Here is a 14,372-nt window from a genome sequence, read left to right as displayed (position 1 = left end):
TCCAGCAGTACACTGATGCTACTAAAGTTTCAAAGATAGTCAAAAGCAATTCATTAGCTGGACACTTGGGTGTACAGCTTGTTGAAATGTTAAACCAGCTCTTGGCAGCAACAACTTTTTCTGCAGATGTTAAAAAAATATTTTCTTTGTTTTAATGTTTCAACTAATTGAATTACTAGTTCATTCAGTGTTCACTGGAAATAGAGGAGAAAAAACTATTCTGTCAACATATAAATGAAAATTATTTTAAAACACTTATTTCCTTTTAAAATATAGAAGGGTTATATGACAAGAATTATTAATTTAATGTATTAATTAGAACTTTTCCTAGTGAACTACCTAGTTCTAAATTAGAAATTGTGCTACCTAGCTTACCTTTTTCCTGTCTGACAGATAAAGTTTGGATAAATTCATTTAACAAAAGAATCAAATAAATATTGGTATACATCAGCATGACAATTATTACATAAGCCTGTAGTCTCTTACTGAGTAACAAACAAAATACATAATTAAACAAATGTTATTTTAGCTGCAAATTGACCTACTTTCATGATTAACAACTAAAGAAAATCCAATTGTCTTTAAAAAAGAGTAAAAACTTAGCAATGCTTTTCAAGATTCTAACAGATGCTATAAAACAAAGTGCCTGGGTTGCTGGTTTAAATCATGATTTATAGCAATTATCTGAATCAATTTCAGTGCCAAAAGAGGCTACCGATTACTGTTTGCAAGAACTCTTTCAGTGACTTAAAAGAGCTCAAGGTATCCATTATACCTGCCATCTGCCACAGAAGGCATAGGAGATAGAGGAATAGTAGAAAAATCTCCTCTTTCTCTGTTTACTTTTTCTTAGTTATATGGAAAGGCAACTCTCATTTCCAGCAAGGCCAGGATGCTGACAGAAACTTATAACCCTGTCAACACAACCAATTTGCCAAACAGTCTTGCAATTTTGCTAGCTGACACAGCTTGCCTTTCTCTTAAAGAAATATGCCATTTCCATGGGTAAATAAAAAATAGTTTGTCTGAATATGAAGGCAGGGTCATTGTTAACTACAGTTTCCAGCAGTTACTGCCTGTATGATTGTTCCATTTATCAGAGACTAGCAAACAGGACCTTGAGCACTATTTGCAGGGCTTTTGCAGTACTCCAAGACAGAATACTTTCCTAAGATAAGCAACATCCAGAATTAGCTATGGTGCAATTCAAGTAGACTATTGCACATGGAAATGGAAGTTAGAGAATGAGTATTATAAAACAGCTTGGTCTCAAGAATTATAGACAGCATTCCTATAATGAAATAATAAAAAATCATAATTCAAGGGATAAAAAAGCAGTTTGATAATGTATGTTAGAATCATCACTTTCCAAGGATATTAATTTCAAAGGATCACCTGATAAAAGAGTTGACAATGAATAAAAGGCAGAATACAAATTCCATGTAATAGTCTATTAAATGAATTTAAGACATTAATCCTTTTAACATCTTCTTGTGAAGCATCAGAAAAACTAGCTGGGAAAAATGTTAATAATCACTTGGGATTGTAAACTAGTTTCTAGGCTACTAGAATTTGCTAACAGGGGTAAAGCTTCTTGGAGTATTAGTATTTTGTAGCGTAAGAGACACCTGATCACATTTATCTGCATGATTTTAATATACAACTGCCAAAACTTTTGAGGCCATAACAAAAACAGAGATGATGTTTGACAAATAATGCCCTGCAGGCTTAATTGAGTTGTATGCACTTACATTTTAGGAACAATAAATTACACATATAGACAGGTCAATCTCCATAATGACTCTACATGAGAAGGCTCATTTGCTGTGAGTGATAAAAAAAATATTTAAAGCTTTGCCAAGAGGTCTAGTGATTTTATACTTTAATATTCCACATTTTTGTCATGGTTCAAATAACAAGCTATAAATTTCAGGCAATTTTTGTACTACTACTTGTTAGTGCAAAATTCTAGATATGATACAGGTTTTTCAGGGTGCAATCGTGAGCTGCATAGTGAAATAAAAAAGGAGTTTAAGACATAAAAAAAGAAACAGATGAGTTTAACTAAATGAGAGAGTACAACGCAGAGACATGAGAACACCACACATATATAAAGACTAACGTTGTTAGAAGTAGTTAAAAAGACTAAGTAATGAGCAGCATTAAACTTTAGTTAGAGAATTTCACTAAGTTACCATAGTACATCAAAGTGTGGAATATAAAGGACACTAGGACACATAAGGTAGTTCACACAATTAATTCAGAAAGAATTATTTCACACATCTATTCTAATGTAAAACTTGCTGCTTATTCTATAAACTGTAACTAACAGTTCTATTCTGAACATAAAACACATCCCAAGCAAATGCCAATAGTCACATCCTAATGTAACATTAATGCTTAATTGTATTTCAGAAAAGTAAGGTTCTAATTATAATAAAGAAAGAGTCCAATTCAGTTATGTCAGCAACAGAACTAGACATAAGAACACATCCCTACACCCGAGACCACAGGAGCAGAGACTTCTAGCTGAAGGGAAGACAAATGTGAACAAGCAGATCGAAATAAATTTTATGTAATAAGTTGTTTGAGGAATAATCTCTTAGCACAGAAGCTGACAAAACCTGTAAAAAAGGATGTTTATTGGTCATTCAAGACATAATACCGGTAGAGTGACCAACAGATAAACTGAAGTACTTCAATAAGAGAAAACAAACTTAGTAAAATTATACAGCTAAACTAAACTCATAAACAGTTCAAACAAAATAGAAAATATGACATACACCAATATAAAGAAATGGATCTGCTTCCTAGTCTGCAATAACTGTGAACCTTCAGCTCAACTTCAGGAATACATCCCTGGTAAACAGATATGTCACATGTAGTTTTACATTAGGCGGACCAGCACCATCTTGAAGTCTTGGGATACCACCTGCTCTCCTGTGACTCTTTATTACTGAAAGATGCAGAATTGAGTAAGTAAACTGTTCCACAGTTATGCCATGAGTACAGAATGTCACAGGGGGAGCACTTTGCAATTAAGCATATAAAAACACATGTAATGTGTTGGAAGTAATTTCAAAGAATCACAATTGTTCTGAGGAAGGTAATGGTTATTTCATCTTCAAGTGACTTTCCATATGATGTCTAACTGGTGACTAACAAGGGATTTCCTTTCTGCTTAGAGGCCATGATATGACCAACAACAGGCCAGCACATGAATACAAGGCACCTGGTCTGGAGGACTTGACCACTAGTTTCTCAGATGTGTGCCATAACGCCCACACAGCTGATTCATACTATTGCAGATACTAACATTCCCCAAATAGAAAGCAGAAGCTGCCTGGATTCTACTGATCTGAATCATAAATGGCTATTTAGTCTTCTGACTAATTTATTAAGAAAGTTCTTATAAAATTACAGATATGTGAGATAATAGCTGGGAGGTAATTCAATTACATGTGATGCTTTCTTAGTAACTCTTAAGCAGCCATTTCTCATTCCTGCACAACCTCAACTCCTCAGCTTCTCATTATTGACAAAAAATAAATGGCCTGATCAACAAGAAAAACCTACTTTCCACAGTTAGCAAGGAAGATGGAAGTATGAAGAATGAATACATATAGCAAAACCAAAATGGCAACAATTTACATATGGAAGTAGTCTTGTTTTTACGAAACATCATATATAGTAGATTTCACATAACAGGCAAAATATCACTTTCTTTAGCTGGCGTCCAGTTACTCAAAGGAAGACCTATTACTAATGCTGATCCCTTACTGTGTGTTCCTGAAACAGGCAGAGGAAGAATAATACGGTTATCCAGAATTCCAGACTTTATGATTTGTGTTCCTGGTCAACCTGCACAAACTTGTCCAAAACCTCCTTGGAGTGTCCTCCTTGCTTGCTAAACAAATTTATACATGTAATATTTTCTGTAAGCAACTGTACCACATACTCATATAAATGGGAAAAAAAGATTCCTGAGCTAGACACAAGATTTTGAGAATTAGACTATTGAAGTGCCAATGAAGTGTATGAGAATCACCCATTTGTAGCTTGGCAGCTGTTACAATACAACCTGAAGAATACCTGCAGTACTCCCTTCCTTTAGCTAAGAAGTAGGAGCCATCATAAAGAACTGAAATCCAATAGACATAGAATTCAGTTTCCCTAAAAGTAAAAGGTCTGCACTGTTATTGAGGTAACACATCATGATTTCCATGAATCAGAAAATTCAATGAAAGCCACTCAAGCCCGAACAGTTGAAAAATTCTATACAGTCCCTCAGATATAATAACCTATTTTTGAAGTACTTTTTACAGATTAGGGCAAGTATTTTCAATTCAACTAATTACAGCAGTCAGAATTTGGTATCCACAAACATTCAAATGAAGCCCCAGTTTAAAGCCTGCCTTTTTATGCATTTGATACAAAACATTAAAATGAAAGATAGTTACCTTAACTTTGCTTACTATTTCTGTGTTAGCCTATCCCATAGGATACCTATATCCTATATAACATTGATTAATGTTCAGAAAAGGTACTTATTGCTCCTTTCTCATATTAATTCAGTGATCTCTAGCAACCAACCTTCAATAAGAACAGCTATTCAGATATAAACCAGAAGCTCGTCGCTATCTCTAGTACCTACTGAACCAGATTCAAAACCCTTATTTGTCTTTAATTATGAACAGAAGAATTCTTGTTTTCCAGAATTTAACTGAAAAGAAAGTAGTGAGCATACACTACTTACCTCAAAAACTGTGAGCATCCATCTAAGAGAGAAGTAGCTACAGAATTCAATTCTAAATAACAACACAACTGAATTGCCACAGAACAAAGAAATAGATTGTCCAAGCTATTTATTCCACATGTGCATTTCTGATTATTTGACAAAAAAGGTTGATTACTGAACAGCTTACTACAACAAGCAACTTCAGGGAGCATTTCCAGCATTTTTCTCCTGAATAATGGATTTTATAAAACATAAAGCCAGGAGGATGAATTGTATAAAAAAAAAATATCCTGCATACTGTCAGTATTATGTGGATCACAAGAGGAAAGTATGCTATAAATTGAGGAAGAGATTAACAGTTCCACAAGCAGTTTTTAACTCAAGCAAATTAAGGAAGTGTAGCAAATATCTGCCTACATATGTCTGCAACACATGGGACACCCTTAAATCACAGAATGGTGCGGGCTGAAAGAGACCTTTGGAGCTCACCTTGTCCAGCCTGTCTGCTCAACCAGTATCACCTTGAACACGTTGCTCAAGTTCATGTCCAGGAGTCTTTTGAAGACCTCTAAAGAGGGAGACCCCACAACCTCCCGGGTAGCTGGTATCAATGCTCAGTTCCCTTCACAGTGAATAAGGACTTCCTGATGTTCAGGGAGAATCTCTTCTGTTCCAGTTTGTGCCTAGTGCCTCTGGTCCTGTCACTAGACACCACCACAGTCAGCCTAGCTTCATCTTACAATACCATAATATACACCTGCTGAGCTTCTCTTCTCTAGTCCTAGTTTGCTCAACCTTTTCTCACCAAAGAGATGTTCTGGAGCATTCATCACCTTCAGGGGCTTTCACTGGACTTTCCAGTAGCTCTGTCTTTTATTGAAGAGCCTAGAACCAGCCATAGTACTCCAGCAGTGGCCTTGTCTGTGCTGATGAGAGTGAAAGATCACCTCCCTAAACTCCTGGCAACACTCATCCTAATGCAGTCCGGGATACCACTTCCTTGCGTCCTTCCTTGCCAGAAGAGCACAGTGCTATCTCACATTCAACTTGGTGTCCCACAAAGATCTGCAGGGCTTTTTTGTGCTGCTTTTCATATCATTACCAGGTGCATGAAGTTGCTTGCATTTTCCTTTATAGAAACTATTGATAGGTTCCTGTTAGCCCATTTCTCCAGCCTGCTGAGTTCCATCTGAATGGTAGCACAACCCATTCCTTATGATACTTTATCAGCAAACTTGCTGAGGTTACTCTATCACATCATCCAATCAAAGATGTTGAACAGGATTGAACCCAGTGCTGCCCCTGGGATATACACTGCCTGGGGGCCTCCAAGCAGACTTCATGCTAAATGGTGCACAGTCTGCACCTGTTCATTTAACCAATTTTCGATCCATTTCACTGCCTTTTTATCCAGTCCATACTCACCAGTTACTCTACAAAAAATTCTACTTGATAGTGATACTATCAAAATCCTTACTGAAGTCAAGGTAGACAATATCCACTGCCTGTTTCTCATCTAACAAATTACTCATTTCCTCACAGGTTGTCAGACTGGTTAAGCAACATTTCCCTCCTCTGACTCCACCTTATGCTACACGTTATGCTTTTCTTGTTGCTCCTGTGCCCAGTAGTTTAGTTTCCACTTTTAATTGTTCCAGAACCTCTCCAAGGACAAATTTTAATCTACAGATAAGAAAACTCCCTCCCCATTTCTCAGTACATTTATTTAAATACAGTAACAATGGAGACTTCAAATGAATGAAAAGAATAGTCACATGCCCCCAAAATATTTAAATACCACTAAGTGCATATTTGTAGATAGATTCCATAATTGAAGACCAACCATTAGGAAAGCAAGATAGAAGAAAAAAGAGTCATATATTAAGAGTGAGAATGTTAAATAAAGAATTACAAATTTTAGACTTGCTATTACAAAGCAAAGCACTTATTTAAATGCCATTTATTTTTAGTGTGTATTTCAACTGAAAGTAGCTTAAACCAATATAATACTCCAAATCTATGGGCTGATTCCTACACCTGCATTGAGATGTTTGAGATCTTCTACTTTATGGAGTTTCTTTATGAATCAAAAATCTCCAAATTGTCTGGTTACAAGTTATAAAAGAATTTTCAAAACATCACAGACATAAATATGAATTTTGAAGCAGCAGTAACGATTTTTGAAACTATGTCCTAGCCTGCATAGTAACTGGGAATGGATTTTTATTTTGTTTTTAAAATAATAAAGTTTATACCTAAATACTCTTATTTTGTAACTCAGAATGTTTCTCTTCCACCTCTTCACTACCCCAATTCTTGATGTCTCTTGGTGATGTGGCTCTTTATTATAAAACATAAGGTCTTTGAACTTAAAAAAAAGGGCAGGGGCATAAATGTCATAACCTATGCTACTTGAGTGGCAAGTAGAGGCAGTCCATATACAATTCTGGTAACTGGGATATTCTTTATACTGGGAAGATTAAGATCAAAAATTACGTTTCATATATTAAATAATTTATGACACAGGAAATCAGAAAAATAATTAGAACACAGCAATATATCTTGAGTTCATTTTTGAGGACCTTTTCCTGAAGAACAACATTGTGATGACATATAACCTTTGCAATGAGTTTTGTTTCAGGCAGTTACCTTGCTTTGCAAAATCTATTATCAAGTCACTGATTACAAGTTTGCTTTCATTTTCAGTTGCAAGCACTCAAAAAAAGATTGGGGAAAAAAGCTAACAGAAACAAAATACTTCAAGAAATACTTTCATCCATTCTGTAACACTATGAAAATCAACCAGCGCATGCAGCAACATTTCAAAGTGGCAGAGAGAGATTGCCAAATTTTCCTACATGAACTTCAGGGTAAAGAAGACTGGTCAAACCATTTTTGCACACAGCAAGTAATTAAATGTTACAAACCTTTACCTCTCATAAATGCAAAAATAATGACAAAGTGATTATTCCATTTATTTATATATCTTCATATGTTTCAAAATATATGCATCTGCAAAAAACAACCACACTTTAAAGTCCAAATACAGAATTCTGTGCCATACATTTGCTAGATACAACTGTGAAAGGATTTTGGGTACCCTCTAATTCCTGTGCTTTAGATAAGAAGCTTAATAGACTACAGTTGTTGATAGACTTGAACATTACTGTCTTTGCTTTAATACCTTCAAAATTCAGGCAGTCAATCAATAACAGTAAAGAGCTGCACTAAAAGAACCCATATATTTAAGTATTTGTAAAGAAATCTTGCTTTTTAATGAAAATGGTTACTGCACATTACATCTGATTATTAAGCAAAAGGTATTAACAAAGTTTTTCTTCCATTTGTTTTGACAGAGGCTACAGCACCTCACTCAAGCCTATTCATTTCTCAGTTTCCTTCATTAATCATTCACTCATATATGACATAGAAACAATGTATTTTTGAATTGAAAAAAAAGTTCCAACTTTAATAGAAGAATATTATATTCTTTACTTTAAAATTTTCAATTTGTTATTTTATTATGAACAAGTAAGAGAGAAAGTGTGTTATACATTCTTGATAATAGAAACAGAAACTAGGAAACTAATGGGAATGAAAGAGGTGGTTTAATTAAACCCTTCAGCTACTGTTTGTTCTCTGTAACCAACTCTTTCATGACTTTATTGTACTGTAGAAAATCGTTTGGATATTTCAATCAGATATCTCAGTCAGATAAACAGATTCTTCAGTTTCTTCACATATACATAATTTTTCATCTTGTAGTCTCATTCTGCCCTCAGTAAGACAATAATGAAATAAAACCTAGATGATAGAATCCACCTTCTGTGCAAATGAATGAAAGCTTTGGATAGAAGAAAAATAAAAATTATTTCCTGTATTTTTTACTGTATTTTTTACTTTTACTAAGTATATTTAAGAACTTATTCACACAAAAACAGCACAGCACATAATTTATGAAACACAAAGGAGTTAATTCGGTTACATTTTTTACATTCTATGTAAGCTTTTTTTTCTTTCTTAAAGAGCACACAAAATAAAACTGAAACTATAGTCTATATAATATACACACACACCTATAGTTCTCAAATATAATCTCTGGTTGTTATGAGAATCAAATCAGGTACAATTTTCTTTTTTTGTTGTTGTCTACCTATCTGATTTACAGTATGAAGATAACACATACTATTATTACTATCACTCTTGTTTGACACAATAAATTCCCCAGTCTAGTGCTAAAATATTTTATTTCTAAATAAGCATAATTTACTAAGTAATAGTTTCAAGACAGTTCATTCGCAGAACACTACAGAAGAAACACTCCCTAACATTTCACAGTAACCATATTTTTTTTTTACAAGGTAGATTAGTAGTATCATCAAGCCACTGCCTACCTAGGCAAAAGGTGTATTCGCTACAAGACCTGACAATTCTGAAGTCAAAGCCTAGTACTTGGCCCAAACAGTGAGCTCAGTATTTCTTTGATAGAAGAGCAAGATTATGCTTTCATCATTCTAAGTCTGTCAGGAGATGCTACCCTTTGAATACCAATTTGTTGAAGGAACAGAGCCACAGACCAAGACAGGCAAAGCAAAGAGCCAGCCAAGTACTCTTTCTCATTCAGAGATTGAAACATGCAATTTCAAACCTGAACAGGGTGAGGAAAGGATAGTGTTATGAACACATCAAACATGCACATCGTGGCTCCCCTGAGAGGGAATAGAAGCCCTGGACAGCTAGTGATACTGGAGGCCTCTTTTAACACAGTGCAAACTGGCTATGCTGCTCTCAATAAACCATGAGAGAGTAGCATCCTACTTTTGGTACAGTTACCTTTGTGGAAGGAAACTTAAAGAGCCAAGTCCACAGCATAGCCTCTTGTCCTCCACAACAACATTAGGAATTACCACCAGAAGAAAAACCGTATGTTGATTTTTGTCATGGCTGTACAGCCGCACCAGGATCAGACAACACTTAGTCAAAGGCAATCTTAATTTAATTCAATATCAACAGAAGAAATAAATCCACCATTGGAAAACAACCAAGAGCCTAGCAACATACACTGAATGCTGGCATTCAAGGACTGTACACTTTAGCAAACAAGCAACATTATAACACAGCAAGTGAAATACTGTGCTAAAATCTACATTTCACAGTGTCGGCAAGACAGAAAGACCATGATGTCTGAGGCTGGTTGTTAAGCATGGCTCTGCTAGCTGTGAATTGCCCTTTTTCAAATTTGATAGCTATGTGAAATTTCATTCAGCTTCCCAGTAAACATAACTCATAGCCTGTATCTCTCTTCCCTAAGACAGAAATCCACAGTTCTTATCAAAGGATTTCCAAAATAGAGTACTACATCTTTGATGGCCAGATCTACTTCCAGCAATGAATTTCTACTTCCACAGATGGATTTTAACACTCACAGATCTTGAGTGTTCACTACTAAACAAGGATTTAAAATGCTAACCAAAGCTTCACAGAAGCCTCAGAGATTCAAATAGTAAAACAAGGCATAGCACTGACCTAATTAATTATATTTCTTGTTTATTTTTAAGCCTTTACAATGGAAGGTGAGGTAGCAGTCAGCAGACCAGCAATCAAGTTAAATTTTTTATAATCTTGATATCATTCTTGGGACCTCTGAAACCAATTCTTGACAGCTTGCATCCAAAACCAAACTAGAGCATATAACGTGGCATCAAAAAATTCATGCATGTAGTCTTTACTAATCAAACTAGGAACTTGTTTGAAAAGAAGATGTTTGTCTGAAGGATGAACTGGTGCACTCTTTAAGGTAAATTAATAGTTTAATGATGACTGAAAGCCAGAAGGACAGAAAAAATTCTAAAGATGGAAAAAAAAATCTTTAAATATAGAACTGCATCTGCTCTGAACAAAATAAAAAGCACACAATAAAAAAAACACAAATGCAAACAACTGACCACAAGGTGCTTTCATTCTGGATGATCTCATTCAAAGTGGAGTATGTTAAAACTAACCATATCTGATAGAACTATGTATAAACAAAGTTACTAAACATCAACAATAATGCAACAAGACCAATAGAAAAAAAGTAAACTTAGTATTTTTTAAAAAATTCATTCTTAACTTTGCTCAAATCTAGGTTGCATCAGGCCATGAGTAAGGTGTTTAGTCCCCAAACATGAAATGAAAAAAAAGGCTTGACCACATGCTAATTTTAAGAAGTAACCAATAAAGTCAGTCTCCAATTTTTATTCCCTCTTTATGCAATATGGCCACTTACACCTAAATTCTTCGGAAAAGCTTTGCTAATCAATGGTGTTTCTCACTTAATAAAGGTTGGAGCCAAATGTCAAACTGAGTAATTATGTGTACTTGCTGAATTGAAATTCTTTCTACAGCTTCAGTTTTTATGTTTATTAAATATGGTGTTTCTGTTGAGGAGTGTGGTTATTGCATCCAGCTCCATACATAGTTTGCTTTGCAACTGAAATCCCAAAAGATAACATATACACACTATCACAGCCCTGACCCCACACCATGGATTTAATAGAAGGCATACTGTAAAACATATACTGAAGATCTGACACACAATTATGGGGATTTTTCCCCCACCAAAGCCTCAAAAACAAGGGTTCTGGAAATCATTGTCATTTGACTTAATTTAGCTAGGGTTGTCTTTTTGTACATAGTTACAAGAGATGTATTAAGGCTTTTCTCTCCCAATTTCTTGAGGGTAAAGACAGCCTTACATCGGTAATGAAGTGCTTCAAGGCAGAATATAGTAATGAACAAGTAGACCTATAATTCTTACTATTAAAAAAAATAAGAAAATAAAAAAGTACAAAAAACCCCAGACACATACACACAAACCCACACCCCAAACAAACCTCCACAATTCTGGTATAATTTTAGCAAAAATTTAGCAAAAGCAACCACTGCTAAAAATAGGGGCTGTTTTCATTTTCCCCTCCCCAGCTTAAAGCTCTAAGTGCCACAACCAATGGCTCCATTCAATTTTTTTAGCTCTTTTTCAATGCATTTATTTATAAACAAAGTCATATTTACTGCAATCTTACTTCTTCAAATTTAGCAAGAAGTTATAAATTATTCCTATATAAATAAGCAAAGTATGCTTTTAATTTCCAGAGAATTCCCTTCTGCAGCTGCATTCCAAAATGATACTACAGCTTTTTACAAAATTAGCATAAGGATTTTAAATATAATGACATTGACAGAAACTAAAGAAAGCCAAAGGATGTCAATTCTAAAAGGTTAAGTTTATCTAGTTGTTCAAGACATAATTTACCTTTGTTGTATTTCATCCATAAAGGTAACTTAATTGTCTTCTTTCTGAAAATATAGCTAAAAAGACTTAACTCCTTATTAGGTCACACATCTGAATACAAATGCAATTATCAAAACATGACCTAGTTCTGAAAAGCAAGAAGTAGAACACATTTTAAATGAGATTACAGTTTTAAACTCAGATAGAAAAAAGAACAAAATAGGAGATTGGAAATATTGTTCCCTAGTTATGTAATATTCTGCAAAGGTAAATATTAATTTGAAAATTGTTTTCTCTCTTTAAGTACCTCACAGCATTCTAGCTGTTGCTGGGCAAGTAAAATACCATTATTATTTTCAGTTTACAGATTAATTGCAGTGACCAAATGTAAATACAATGTCCATATACTTCTACAAAATTACATTTTGTAATGAACTGATCACTTCTTCAGAAGAATAAAATAAAAGAACTAAGAACCTTTGACTTGCTGTAAAGCTAATAGTCACTTCTTTCCATCAGAGCATCACACAATGGACATCTTATGCACCCAACTAATCTAACCTCTTATACATACTTTTTTTTATATGGTCTACCATTTCCTGATGCAGAGAATAGCATAATGAGACCCTGAGGTAATACATTCAACTCGGGGGTCCTCATCACAGGATGGACATTGACCTGTTGGTGTGAGGGTACTCTGGAGTGAGCCCAGAGAAGGGACACCAAGTCGATCAGAGGGATGGAGCACCTCTCCAATGAGGAAAGGCTGAGACAGAGATGGGATTGTTCAGCCTGAAGGAGAGAAGGCTTTGGAATGAATAATTGCAGCCTTACGGTACCTCAAGGGAGCCTGGTAGAAAGATGGAGAGAGACTTTTTACAAGAGTTTGTAGCAACAGGATAAGATGAATGGATTCAGACTAGAAGAGACTAGGTTTTAGGAAGAAATTCTTTACTGTGAGGGTGGTGAGGCAATGGAACAGGGTGCCCAGAGAAACTGTGGATCCCCTGTGTCTGGAAGCACTCAAGGCCAGGCTGGATGGGGCTCTGAGAATGGTCTAGTGAAACTGACTCGGACAAATAATTCACTGTATACCTTTCAGATAACACTGAAAATTTGCTACATATTCAGTAGTTAAATACTCTCACAGGAACCCTAATGAAGATTAAAACAATCAAAACATTTTTCTCAAAGTATTTTCAATCCTGAGGCAAAACAAACCATCAAATAATTGTGAATATGTTCCAGTCATTCAGCAAAGAATGACAAATTCAAATATTTCTTCAGACTTTAGAAATTTTCTCCCTTAAAAAATTGAAAATAATTGATTCAAAAAATATACATTTACTAATTATAGGAAAATCTTGAAACCAGTTGCTCATATTTAAACACTAATAGCACCTTAAGGTATTTCCAGTAGCTTCAAGCCTTCAAGGAAGGCTGAAAAAACATTAATTAATGGTAAGAAAGGCTCCCAAAATTCTTACAAAATGAATTAATCAAACAACTTGTTACCATTTGCTTGGCCTTCCGAGAAGAGGACAAGTACTAGCATGACATACAGTATCTGCTGCAGGAAATTAATGATCTATTCACTTCTAGGTATTTTACAGATTTTGCTTATTTAAACAGCCTTGAGTGTCTACTTCACTGCAAGACATGACAGTCATTTCAGGACGTAAGTATCTCCATGAATTACCTAATCAAAGTTTCATTCTTCAGCAGGTCGTCCTTAACCTAGAATAAAAACCTGCTATCCATTCATAATATTCTGCCAAACCAAAATGTGACAGAGTGTTCTTAAGGAAATGCATCTAAATAAATTTTCCAAGTAATTATTTATTCCTCAGAGTTGTGTGCCAAATTTCAAGTGAGAGAATATGTTTTATATAGAACTTAAATGTAGAAAATTAATTCTTTTAAATATGGAACACTACACTTCTCTTTTCAACTGATCATATTGTCAATAACCTCTTGAAAAGGAATTATATTTAAACTGATCAGCAGAGATGTAGAAATATAATTACTTGATGGTAAATTCCTAAAGTAAAACATACAGAAAAATTACTATCCTTAAAAACTGGTACAAGTTGATTAAAATGCAAAATTATTAACAGATTTTACTACACCAAAATATATTAAACAAAATTTGGAAAAACCTCAGTAGCTAAATTTCTATTAGAAGCTGATGTTTAACATGTGTCTAAAATGAATTAGACTGTACTAATTATACAAACCACAAGAATGCAATAGTAAAAACTGAATTCTAAAGCACTTTGATGTCACTGAACAATCCATCCTTTACAAAAACAGCAGGGCAAATCATCTCTATTTCAGTTGAGATTTAGCTTTGCAAGCATT

At 34.7% G+C, this 14,372-nt stretch overlaps 1 protein-coding gene across 3 annotated transcripts in view; it reads right to left on the bottom strand.

Annotated features, from left to right (window-relative positions):
• Positions 1 to 14,372, bottom strand: part of AUH (AU RNA binding methylglutaconyl-CoA hydratase) — a 106,813-nt gene that overhangs the window by 55,333 nt on the left and 37,108 nt on the right. The window lies entirely within an intron of this gene.

Source organism: Cinclus cinclus, chromosome Z (assembly GCF_963662255.1).
Source record: "Cinclus cinclus chromosome Z, bCinCin1.1, whole genome shotgun sequence".
In the NCBI taxonomy this organism is placed as follows: Eukaryota; Metazoa; Chordata; class Aves; order Passeriformes; family Cinclidae; genus Cinclus; species Cinclus cinclus.
This window is presented reverse-complemented; position numbering and strand designations above follow the sequence as displayed.